Here is a 14,592-nt window from a genome sequence, read left to right on the forward strand (position 1 = left end):
AAAACGAGGAGTTCAACAAAAAAATATTAATGCCTTTTTAACTAATTTGTTTACTTCTATTTTAAGGTAGTAATGTATATATTTTTATAGATCAATTATATACATACACACATAAATGTAGTACCAACTTAAAATCGGAGAAATAAAAATTAAAGGCTCTTTCTTATATTCAGTTTGAAAAGGCTCTTTTACGCCTATTACTCTGAGAAGACTCTTTATTGTGCTAACGTGATTAATTATTTAGAATCAGGAATTGTGAGAACTAAAAAAATTTTTTAACTACGAATTTCTATATTAGTAAAAACTGAGTGTGGGTCTATTTCTGCTAGCAAAAACTTCGATTAAGTTACGGGGATGTTGTGATATTTCATTGTTTTAAGAAATTTCTGAAAAAATTTGTATAGGTATGTTTCAGTATTATAAATAACATATTAAAATTTCAAAGAGCCTAAATACACCATTTTTGAGAAATAAAATCGCAAAGTTGGTCACTTATGCACATGCTTTAAGATGGACTTGTCGGAAAATGCACGTTTTTACTCATAACTTTTGAAATTTTCTTTAGAATCCTTTAAAAAATTAATATGATAGGGTTCATTATAGTTTAAATAAGTATACTAAAATTGAGGAAGCATAGCTTCACTGTTTTTAAAATATAACAGTTTAAAGTCCAGTTACAACGTTACTAGAATACCCATATAGAGGTACAGTCCGAGGCAAAAGTTAGGTTAATTTGTTGTTTTAACGTTTGTGTTTACTTTCCTGGGCATTTTTCTGTTCCATACACCTAATTTTTAAATTATTTACCTGTTTTGTTAAGAATAATCACAACAAAGACATTTCTAACACGAAAATTCAATTTTGAAATTGACTGTACCACGACAACCCCCTCAAAATAGTATCAACATATACATTTGTAGTGCAAAATCTTTAAAAAATCTACAGTTTTCTGAAAAATCGACCAATTATTTATTCTAGTTTTCCATTTTATTCTTAAAATCGTGAAGTATTCAAACTATTATTGTTTACTGTATTTAAGTGCATACTTCTTTATGATAAACTAATTCAGCTATGATTCTCAAAAATTAATATGTAGAGCTGTGAAAAAAGCATTTTAAAGATTTTAAAGTTAAGCTACTCGTCGTGAGAGTTCCGCGAACTTTTTAATAAAAGCAACCTATGTCACGTGGTTAAAGATACCGACAATGCGGTTGTTACTATAACTACAAAAAAAAAAAATTAGCTACCTTACGTTGTGTGGCAAGAGGTGTTTTTTGATGGTTTATCTTATCAACTACAAACAATCGAATAAATTTATGCGAATAATTGTGTGTTGCATACGATGTAAAATTAATTAATCGATTGCGATAGTTAAAAGAGCAATTTTAATTGTGAAATTTTAATATTTTTTATAGTTATTCATCTATAAAAATATATATAGTGCCACCTTCAAAACAGAGGAAAAAAAATTTTTGTTAACTGTATATGATTTACGCACTGTCAAAAATTTTGGTAACTATTTCTGAAAAATTACAATAACAATTGATTATAGGTAAAAAGATTAATTGTTTACACAGAATACAAATTTTTTTTTTTAAACCATACTCTGAGTTACAAGTGGTTGAAACTAGTATATGTTGAATAAAAAAAGCTTCGTTCAGTCTCTGTAAGACTCTTTAATCTAAAATATGCACTATTAATAAAGACTAAAGAATCTACTTTTATGTTTGTACATATATATGTAGTACGAATTTTGTCAATGCAATAACCACAAGGTATTGATAAGGGATGTAAATATAAGCTCAAAAATATAATATATGTACGTAGTTAAATATTCACGTATAATTGGATGTAAGTTGAACTTTACTGGTAATAATCATATTTAATATAATCGTAGTAAAAGAATGAGTTTTCTTCTGCCTTCGGCTTTTTTTTGTCGTAAATAGAATGTTCACAATTTCTTAGGAGTTTTAAAATACACAAATTATGTTAAAATCCTTAAAAGTTATTTTAGTGTTATAAAATTATAGAATTGCCTTGTATCAAAGTAACAATATTAATTTAATTTGTTTTGATGTATCCGAAAAAAAATGTTGACTACATATAATTATATTTTAACGAAACATAAATAAAAGAAATGAAGACAAAATGATACATTGAATAAAAAAAAAAAAAAAAATATCTACCATGAAGTGGATTCGAACCCTTAAGTGCGAAACAATTTCCAAAGGGGCATAAGCCTTCTACATCTTAGCTATCGTAAGGACGGGACGTACCTCTTTCGAAGTCACATATGTTCATGGATATGCTCCGGTGCTTGTCCTACAGTTAACAGAAGTTAGGATGTGTGAAATTAATAAATTAGTGGTTAATTTTTTGAAAACGTAAATGGATTTGGGAATTTTAAGAGTACGGAAGAGTTAAAACATAATGTATTAAAATCAAAATTCTGTGTATATAATTAATGAGCATTTAGTTCCACGATTTAATTAAATAAGATTTATGGATTACATTGAAGCCAGAGCGAGAGAAAGTCAGTTAAATATATACATAGTTGCAGAGTCCAAAGACTCTCAAAAAAGAAAAACTCGTGTTGTCGCTTGCTTTGGCTGTGCGTTCAGATATAAACATGGAGCGCGCGGTGGCTCAGTCGGCTAGGTCGTGGATTGGCACGCGGAAGACCGTGGTTCGATTTCCGGCCAGTGCGACTTTTCGGGCAAGTACCTCTGTGATTTTTCACATGTGCTTTTTCACCACGCAATGCTCCTCGAGGAGGGTTTAAGCGACCTCCTCGCAGCATAATTGCCTAATTTCTCCCTACCCCCCTTCCAGTAATGGGAGGCCTCCCATCCCTCTTCCCTTCCTTCTCCAAAGTGCTAAGTGCCCATAGTAGTGCCCTTATCAAAGGAGCCGGACGTAGAGCACTATAAAAAAAAAAAAAAAAGATATATACATGAGCTATATAGCCGACATTTCCACTCCTCTCCTCGTACGCGCACATTCGGTATACCCCTTCCACGCGTCTTCAAAATGTGCGCCTATATGGACATTTCCACGCGAATCCACTCTTCTCATACCCCTACCGTGCTTTTCAAATAAAAAAAAAATGTGCGCCTGGTTCGGCCGCTTGGCCGCGGCGGGGCGCTCAAACCAATGGAAAAAAGTGGGCACACTCCGTAGCATGGCAGTCAGCAATCTTCCTACTAATCTCTGTCTTGATACAATGATTTAGATGTAATAATATTCGCTAATATACCGTCAGTTGCATTAATTTTAAAGACATAGTCTTGATAAATCAATCTTTTAGTAAGTATGGTTTATGTAACACACAAAATCGCTGTTTGCTTTTAAAATATTTATGTGCTTATGTAAGACATATGGGTGAGGAGTTATCTTTAATTCTTTTTAAGTAAGGACAAATTGCTTAGAAATCATTAACCTCACTCGCCAAGAGTGAACTCACGTTCTTTGCTTCACTATTATCACAAGATGAGTATCGATTGAATACTCGTATGGTGTGGGCAACACTTTATGGAATTGAATTTGCCATTCCGTTTTTAAAAAATTTAACTTTTATAACCATCCTGCGACTTGACATAAGAAAATAAAATACATTTAAACGTAAAATTTCTCATGAGTTATATATAATTTACAAATCTTTTAACAAACACTCTCATTTTATAGACAGTTGGACTGCACATGATACTGGTCCACGGGTATACCAGTGGGTATCCATCATGACAATATTTTTTATCTTTATTATCCTTTAATAACCTCAAACATTTAACACTAGGTGATGGTGTTTGCAATGATACGTTGACGTAGCTAATACGTTTACGTGTATTAATATTACGTGTAGCTAATACATGTATACTCAAATATATAGATATACATCCACGCATGGGTTGGTTCAGTGTGTGTGCACCAGCTAATTTGTCTCTACGCTCACATTAAACGCCACTCTTCTTCTCTCAACTACTCTCTTCAGTAAATGGAACGATCATGCAGTGGAAAAACATTACCTAACTTAGTATCCAACAACAAAAATGATCGACTGATATACTTTTATTACTTTAATTACTTACAAATTTGTTGTAGTACCTCATCCAAATTTTGGAAGATGCACGTCCTGCATAGTTCAGTTGGTTAATGGTTTTTTTTGGCGTAAAACGTTGACTTAACTTGAACTTTTTGGAAGTTACGTATTATTTTTTCATTTGTTTGTTTTTTATTCTTAATGTTTATAAGTATGGAGTTTTGTAAAATAAAATTTTGGATGGAAAACTTCTTTAAAAAAAACACATAAATAATAATTACAACGTTTATTTGCAATTCTTATTTTTAAAGTACAGTAAAAATTCATTAATTATTTTCTTTTATTATCACTAATACTATCTTCTAGAACTTGACAACTAAAAAATGGCGGTAGATAACCTTTACTTTTAAGATTCCAGAGGGAATTACAGTATGCATCAGTATCCTGCAATAATGTTTTTAGAGATAAATTCTTGATGATCATCCTTTTCAGAACACGCTTTATACAGTGCACAAAATAACTGTTTGTCTTCAAAATGTTTTTGCGCATGAATAAGACATGTTGGTGTAGCGGTTTCTTTTTTTTCGTGCAATGTAAATGAGGTATAAATTTGTAATAAGTCATGAACCTCGCATTTTAATAACGAACTTATGAGTTGGGCCCCAGCATTACCATGTATATGAATTCTCTCAAGATGTTTAGTGAGTGTAATAAGGCAATATTTCAAATTTCTTATTGTGATATTACCTTTAAACCACTTTATCCTGTGAACCTATAGCATGCGAAGATTGTTATGTTTCTTAATATTGTAAGGTAAGCCTTTAATTTGGTGGGGTGGTTTAATTAACGAATGACCAATGACGTTTACGTGTATCGATACCACTGCAACTTCTTTTGGTCTAAGATGCCTGTCAGAGTCGTAAAAACCTAGGATGTCTATGACAAAATTTATGATGATGAACCGCTACACTTTCTTGTTATATCTTTTCTCTGGATAAAATTTTTGATGACTGGAGAATGAATCGGTCGTAAATTTTATTACTGATGGAAATAGCAAATTCTCTTTTTCTCCACGTCCTTCCTGTTAAAAAGTAAGGTCTTTTTTTAGTAGTACCCTTTCCTGTCTGAGTAGTTGTAGACATCATGAAAATCTAAATAAAAAACAGGTCGCAATATGCATTTATAGTTTCTTTTTACAGAATATAGCGACATCTTCCTTATAAGTTTTAGTTAATTATGAAAAAAACAGGTACAAAATTAACTCTGTTAGAATATTGTGTACGCAAACTTTTTTTTTCAAACAGTTTTTTTCTGGTCTCCCCTCCCCTCCTCTCTCCCTCCTACTTTTAGCCTAATGAGCACTTTCAAGAAATATTATAAAAATAATTGTCTTATAAGTTAAAGAGGTAAAAAAAGCAAGTGACTCACCTTTTAAGACTGTAACTATCATCGTTTCTTCTTCTACAGCGTTGGTATATAGTACAGGCTTAGTATTAAAATTTTATAAAAAATTAAAAACTGGTGAATCATAAAAGGTTTTACATTCATCTTACGAAAATACTCGGTTTATTAAAAAATTTCTTAAAATTATCATTACGGTATATTTTGTCTTCATCTTTTGCAAGTCCATACCAACATACGCACACCAGTTATTTTGACAATTGTCATCCTGTATTGCTTTCACATAAATATCTGTTATTATATGTTTATGAAAAGGTGATTTATGCGGTCCATTGCATGTATAAAAGAGTAATTATAAGGATAAAAGAGGAATTATGTGGACGTTCGCATAATTCCACCACGTTATTAATACATATGTTAGAGGCACGTGAAGTCTGCAGAAGTAACTTTCTATAAACACATCTATTTGTATTTATTATAAATAAGATTTCAGCAACTGTTATGTTCTCAGATTCTCAAATATTATCATTATACTCTGCAGAGCCATGATAATTTATTATACCTTAACTTTTAAAATAGCCTACAAATTTTACATACAACATGATATCTGAAAGTGTGTTTATGATGTAATTTTTTTTATACAATTGTCTGTAGGTAGATGTCTGCTGTTTATTTTTTTAATTATATCTAGGTATAAAATAATAAGTCCCACGATAAGCCTTGTAACGTTGGGCAAAAAGTTGGTAAACGTACACATTTGGAAAATCTACAAACTTTTTAAAAACGTGAGCATTTTGATAAAAAGTAGTATGGGTTGAAAGTGTGGAAGAGATCTATAACAAACAAACAAGAATATTAAATTAGTTTAGTCAAGAAATTTTCATGTACATAGAAACAAACTTTTTTTTTAACTCATTTTTCAATAACCTTAGTCTACGTCTATGTTTAACCACATCTTTCCATCGTTTGTAACATGTTTTTTTATCAAATGACCGTTGCGACATTTATAAATTACACCGTCAACTGCTGTTTATCTAAATGTCGAGCTTTATGAAAAAGAATTCTTACATTTCGATTTGTATCAATTAAATAAAAACGTTCTGATATTTTCATATTAAGAAAAATATGAACATTTAATAGATTATTTTACAGTACAGTATTTGACTGATCGTCCAGTTTTAAACTCTCAGCGGGTATTTGAAGCCTACATATAATGCTCGACTCATAAAAATACTTTAACACTCTTACATATTCGAAGGACATCTCAATAAAATGAAGCTTGGATAAATTGTCATACATTTTACGATACACTCTAACATCTTTATCTGCTTTAAGTATAACAGGTGTATGTAAGAGGGAGTGCTATGCTAATCTTTTTATAGAGAATTGGTAGGATAGATAAAGCTTGCACGTTGGCACACAACAACAGTAACAATAGAAATTACAATTTCTGTCTGCACAGACTATTTTGATTTTGCGTACGCTATCTATAACAAAAATAATTTATTTGTTTTTACTTATTTTTTTTATAACTAAAAGAATACGATAAGGTTTTTGAGATTAGCTGCCACTTTTTAAAACTGTTGCACATACTTCATGTACGTCAGACTTTTTAATCATCGTACTTCTCATTTTTATGGTGTTTTATAATTCTACGTTAATTTCATTACATTGTGCAACCATAGTAACAATATAATTAAAAATTTTTTTCAATGAATTTTCGTTATTTAATTTAATACTCTTTACTTTTTATTCATCATGAAACCCCCCACTAGCTGTAGGCATGCGTTACGCACAAAGCTTAGGACCTCCTGAAACGAAGGTTTCTATACATGATACTTTACCTTACACCTATAATTTATTTGTTTATTGTACTAATAATGAGGTATTAGATGGTTGATATTCACTTTCATTTTCATTATTTCTTGTACATATTACTGAGTCTGTACGTCTATTCAGAGTAACCTTAGGAGGTACCCATTTTTATTATCTAAGATGTATATTTTAACAAGTTGACCATCAAAAGCCTGAAAGTTATTTGCTATGCAGATAAACGAAGAAAAAGTTTTACTTGTAAATTTCACTGGTAACATTTTAAGGTTCTCCTCACCCTCAAAAATAAGCTGTTTAACATCACAGACGTCACTCTTAGCATGGAGATTTTCTTCTGTCTCGTCCATACATGCATTGCATCGTACTTGATAAGGATCGGTGAATGTACACACGTGGTACTGGTATCATATAATTATATATCTTGACGTGTCACAAAGTCAGAAAAATAAAGCGATTCTGAGTGTTTAGATTTTACCTTTATTGAACAGATTGCATACTAGATACGGTAGATGTCCATATTCATGAAATATAGGAATTCATGTATTTGTTGCGCAACTTAGTTGCTTTTTTTTTTTTTTAAAAGAATTGTGGCAGTTCTATGTTTTATGTCTCCTAATGAATTTACAAGAAAAATTTTATTTGACGTACAATAAATAACTAGTTTTAAAGATAGCTCTATGACTAGGGACAAAATCGTACATTACCTATCTTTTAAGCTGTACGTGTTATAGTACCAAAATTCAACGAGTTATTTATATAATTCTAGTAAACAAATTAACAATATAGTTATTTTTATTAAATGAAACAGAGTTCAGCGAGTTGAGAGACTTTAAGTGTCTTCAAATATTATACTAAATTTACGTTTTTTAAAAAGTTTTATATATAGGGACATAGTATGAAACAATAGGTATAACGTTTCATAATTATGTACATTTCGGTTTTATAATTTTTTCATAAAATAAAGTATTTTAACAACTAAGAACCAGAGTTAAAAATAATAATTTTAAATGAAAATTTATAGCGCACCAGCTATTACCAAAATTTCTACTATGAAAGTCCATGGTTAAGAAAAAAATTAAAGAAGCAACAGTGCGCGAGGTAATTTCGTAACGTAGCAATAACAAATAGCAGTGACTTGCAATAGCGCATCAATTATTTAGCATAAGCCTTCGCCTCTGCTTATTAGACTTATTCTTGTGTTACGTTATATAAGCTCATGCGCTTTATTAGCACTTTATATGTATGTGTTAACAATATTAATTTTTAAAATTGTTAATATGAGCTCGGACAGTGAATCTAACGATATTGATTATGGAGGTGAGTAACCACCTGATATTCTTGAAGCAGTTAAAGAAGTGGCTATAAATTTGTTGCCTGAAAAATCAAAATGGCAGTATACTGCAGCTTACAATTCGTTCAAGAAATGGTGCTCAGAAAAGAAGATAACATCGTTCCTTGAAGAAGTATTTAGAGTGTTTTTCAAAGAGCTCTCTGAAAAACATGCTCCACTAACTGTATGAACATAATATTTAATGATTAAAACGTGTGCCAAAACTTTTTGTCACATTGATCTGGGCAATTATAACACGTTGATTGCTTTTATAAAGAAAAAAAACGCGAGATTCAAGAAAAAAAGAAGTTAAGATTTTTGAGCCTCATGGGATCCGTAACGCTTTCTAAACGACATGATCATGATAATTTTATTTTTAGGCTGTTCTTATTTTTGGTATAAGTGGTGCATGTCGATGAAAGGAGCTAGCAAATCTAACTGTAAACGATGTTAGAGCGCGTGGTGGCTCAGTTGGCTAGGTCGTGGATTGGCACGCGGGAGACCGTGGTTCGATTCCCGGCCAGTGCGACTTTCGGGCAAGTACCTCTGTGAGTCTCACATGTGCTTTTTCACCACGCAATGCTCCTCGAGGGGGGTCTAGGCAACCTTCTCGCAGCAAAAATTGCCTAATTCCCCCTACCCCCCTCCCAGTAATGGGAGGCCTCCCATCACTTTCATTGTTCCTTTCCCAAGTGCTAAGTGCCCATAGTAGTGCCCTTATTAAAGGAGCCGGACGTAGAGAGCTATAATATAAAAAAAAAAAAAAAAAAAAAAAAAAAAAACGATGTTAAAGACACCTCAGACAGCTTTTTTGTGAACATTAAAGAAACAAAAAACGACAGTGATCGGTCATTTGCTATTGCTGCTGATTATTATAAAATCTGCAAAATGCACACGAATTGACGGCTTAAAGATGTGTCACACGATTTTTTTTTTGTTCTACGATAAAGAGAAATGTAAACGTCAGTCAGTATGAGTAAATTTAATTGGTAAAGATCCGAAAGTTGTAGCCATATGGTTAAAGTTACCAGATCCTGAACTATATACAGGCCGTTGTTTCAGAAGAACTTTGGCAACGTTGATTGCAGACGGCGGAGGTAATGAAAATAATTTCATGAGACACGGAGATTAAAAATTGGTGACAGAAGCTAGAAGATTCATCAAAAATTCGCTTTGCAACCAAAACGAAATAAGTAAAAATATTACAGATGCAATCAATTTAACAACATCGCTTGCCAATTCACATGCAGTTGAAAATCGAATTCCTTTTACATCTAGTATAAGATTTGATAACGTAACTGTAGGTATTAATAATGTTAAAGCTGCGTTGGAGGACGATTCACAACATCAAAGGGTGGACTATGTTTCGACTACTACGCAAAACGCTACATTTGGATCGTCATTGAAGAAAAGAAAGAGAAGTATTGAAAAGGAAAATTGTGAAACAATAAAAATCTCAATAAAAAATAAAAAAATTGAATTGAATTTTACAAATTGTAATGTTATGATTAACATCTGTAATGACTATAAACAGCACGATATAAAAGCACGATAAAAATATTCTGTTCTAATTAAGTCAATCTTTTAACACACTGTTCCAGAAAATAGTATATGTAACTTGTGCGTGAATCGCGATGCTCGTGCATTTATTACATAATGTACTATTATTGTCTCGCAAATGGTTTTTATTGCGTACTTAGGAGATTTATTTCTTGACAGAGAATTTTTAGCTTTATGGTTATCAAAGCATTTCTGACCATAAAATTTTCTCCCACAATCCGTAATTGCATTTTTTTTTTTTTTTTTTTTTTTTTGTTATTTATGTTACTGTAATTAGGATTTATATTTCAGACAGAAAAGCCAGACAGACAATTATAACTTCCTATATAATTAAATAATTTATTACATGTAATGCAACAACCATTTAACTTCGCAGCTAATATATTTTTAAGTAGAATGTAGTGCCCTATATTGTCGTGATACATAATATTTATCAATAGAAAACTACGGATATATACCCTGGCTAAACAAAGATTATTTTTATTATTTATTACTTGAATGCCTGTTTTACTCAAATTATTAAATACTTCTCCTGGAGTACCCCACCCTTGAGGAAGTTTGATGTATATAACCTCAACTTCTAAAGTTGTTGCAATATTGATGATTTATGTACTCTGCTTAATTTTTTGCATAGATCCCAGATATCTTGGAAATCTGAAGTAAGGAAATTATATGGTCGTAATACATAATAGTTATTAAAAGAAAACCAAATACATGTGCCCTAGCCAAACATAGATTATCTCTTTTATTTGTCACTTAAATTCCCGTTGTACGTCAATTATTAAATACTTCTTGTAGCGCACTCCATCCTTGAGGAAGTTTGATGTATGTAACCTTAATATCTGAATTTTTGGTGATGTCGATGATTTGTTTACTTTGTTCAATTTTTTCCATAGATCCCAGATACTTTAGAAATTTGGAATAAATACCCGCCAATCCTTCAGTTAACTCTTATGAGTGCAAGGCTATCCCCACAAGATAATGACTCATAGTGTAATTTTTGTAATACCTGTAATAAGTTTCCGAAAAGCATTCTTTAGCCATTCCAAAATTTTTGCTGTATTCATGGGCTTGGTAATTTTATGTTTCATGGTGTGACAAGTTGTTCGAAATAACTTTATGAACTTTTTTTATCGCTTTTTAAAATAACATATTTCGTAAACTTTAGTGTGTCCGGTTTATCCTCAGTCTGCATGGCAACGCTTGCAATGCCTCTTCCATCTTGACGCTTGTAATATCACGGGGCATTCTCCAGGGGTTATTTGATAGGAACACTCTTATTCCTATCGACTCTATATGTTCAATATAAAATAGTTGTTATTAGAATGCATGACAAAGGTTTTGAAAAATTTAAATATAAAATTTATAATTTACTCGTATTGGTGTCACGCGTTTTAGTTACTTCTGACGGACCAGGTGTCGGATACCTCCTCTAGTAGGCAGTAAGGTTGGTTTTATACGCAATATTTTTTAATAAATATAATGTTAAAATAAATGATGGAAATAGACATGTCTATAAATGTTTTTAATTACCCGGAGATATTTTTTTCTTGTTAGAAAGTTCTAACCCTGATGGTCCAGATATACCATAATCCAAAGGGTCCTTCTGCTTTTTTTAAAGTGTGCTCTCCACGTTTAGAAGACTCTCAGAATCTCCGAAACATATTTCGGTAACTTATAAAGTATTCTGTTCAATTTTTTTTTTCCAATCATGCTAAATTTTTAAAGCATATAAATTTTTATAAAACTGTAATATATCAACGACCAATTTTATCAAACGCCTTGTACATTTTCTTTGTCATCCTGTGATTTCTATTGTAAGGAAGCAGACACTCTACCACCACTGTGATGGCTATAGGACTACAAGTTAGATATGGAGGGTACAACGTGACCTCGTGTACCCCCACCAGGTAAATGATAAAAAACTTCTGCAATACTCCTATTAATTATTTAAATGATAATGCAGGTAGCACGTTCTTGAATCACTTTACACAGTACACTTTTCGTGCATCTTCTGATACTATGGTCACATATTGCGAACAAAAACGTACGATCCCAAACAAAGCAGTGATCATGGATGCATCCATTTTTTCTTTTCTTATTCACGTGTAAAAGGCTAAGAATAATGGCTGAGCTACCAAAAACTAATGCAACGCAACCGTTGAAACACACTGTTATAGAACTTGAACAAGTTTAAGTACAACTCAAGAAATACACGAACTTAGAAAAAACGGTGTAGCTTGAAAAAACTAATGCAACGCTACAGTAGAAATAAACTGTTACAGAATTTTTATAAGTGTAAGAAAATGCAAGAAATACACTGTATGAAACTGTTAAGTAAATTGAGAAAGGAAAAGATTTTGAACGAGATGTAACACGTAAAGTTGTTGCAGTATATCAGCAAGAAAATATGATTGGACTGAGAGTGTCAGATGAGGACTGATTTTTTTTTGCGTCTTTTATTTCTCTTTCTTACTTACTTTTATACTTTCTCCTTATTGGCCAAAATTTTTACCAATGTATGATTAACGTGGAAGGTATACACAGTCAGGTGATCCACTCTAGTCATAGTCTAGAAAATTCCAGAGTTAAAGTTTAGTAGTAAAATAATACACTTAAGGGGCAATCGCTCACTTCCACTGAAATTACTTACTCTTCTTATTATTGCGCTCTCGCTATCGTCACTTAGTTTTCTCGACGACCGTCCACAGATATTTTTTGCCTGAGTCAGTGAAAGATGTCTTTCAGGTTTGAGCATGTTTGATGAGTTTTTCTGCATTGTTTAATATGATAAAATCAAGGATATACTATCCCTCCTCATAAATCACATATTGCCAAAAAATCTAAGTGGAAGACTGCACCAGTTATGAGAATTATTAAGGGGGGAGATGCAAGAGCTACACAAGCTTGTCAAACGCGACGCTTATACTTTTGTATGGACCCGTTAGTCTTCGTTACAACTTAGATGACAGCTGACATAGATAACTTTTACAGTGACCGCAAAATTTTTTTGGTAAAATGATTTTTAATTCAAATTAATTGTGTCGTATGAATCTGTAAAAATGGCTTGTGTTGAATTAAGAAAAATGTATTTTCTATCGCGTGATAGTGGTCAACATCCAGCAGATTTTATTGATTTTACAAAAAATTAAAAATACAGTGAAAGAAGTATAATATCAATTGCAAAGGTATTACTGCATTTGTATCCAACTAACAAGATGGCTACGAAAAAAGTCGTCGTAGGGCCTCATTACAATGTAAATTGTCAGTGTTCTCAGCTTTTATTGCAGCTTTGCAAATATCAGTTTACAGCAGGTGTAATTATAATTGCACATGTATGGAGTTAGCTTAAGAATCATTTTGCTTTTATAAATTATTACTTTAAAAATAAAAACATTAGTCAAATAAAACGTATACAAGTGGATAGTATCGAATTAATATTAACATGAACTTATAAAATGAAATCAATAATTTTTGATAAAAATGAAATTAGTGATAGACAAGATGAAGAGTAGAAAAAAAAAAAACGTACGGTTCAACTATTGTCGAGCAACACGGTTCCTTTCTTGGACTCACTCAAGGTGTTATATGTACGTATGAAAGACAATGCCATATCAAATGTGCAGCAAAGTGCAAGGAATTAACAGTGAATTAGTTAACTGTTTAATTAAAAACTATAACTCTAATGAAAAAAAGGAGTGTTAAAAATTTGTTTTAAGTAGATGAAAGAATATTACTTAGCTTGACGAATAAATGTTAAAGAAAATCTTTAATCTAAAATTAATAATTTTCTTAGAGCAAAATTATAATATGGTATTTTTGGAGTTAGTTACGGACATGACAACATTTAATTTGACGTTTCGTTTTAAAATATTGTTTATAGTTACGCAAACTATTTTTAAAATTTTTACATCACCTCTAAGACTTACAAATATTATTAAGTAGTGTGAGTTATGCGAGTCTGTCACTTTCACCTATGTTTTCAGCTTCGTAGTTAATCCACCTTCATAACCCTAGAGCCTTATGAGTAATAAACTGTTGTTTGAAATGCTGACACGTTTGAAAATAAAATTTTATTTTCTTTAACACTGCTTTCTCGACACTAGGTTTCAGTCTAATTTCTACCTCCGTCAGTGTTTAGTTATAAGAAAAATGTACTTTGATACTTTTTTATCCATTTATATTAAACAGGTGTTTTTAATTGGTATAATAAGAGCTTGTAATCATCAATTAGAGAAATATTGTATACACAAAGACGTAGAAAATGTAATTGAATTAAGTTCAGAAGAGTGTTTTGGGCAACTTTCGTGATGTAGTCTGAAATCCCGACCAACAGTGTAATAACCTCACTACGTTCTGCAGACTGTCTTAAACATAAACAATTAAAGAGAAAAATATGTGTGGAGTACCATCTTTAATGTTTTGTTGAGAC

This window comes from Copidosoma floridanum, unplaced genomic scaffold (assembly GCF_036245765.1).
Source record: "Copidosoma floridanum isolate Cflo_tuat_1 unplaced genomic scaffold, Cflo_Japanese_pri ptg000022l, whole genome shotgun sequence".
Taxonomy (NCBI): domain Eukaryota; kingdom Metazoa; phylum Arthropoda; class Insecta; order Hymenoptera; family Encyrtidae; genus Copidosoma; species Copidosoma floridanum.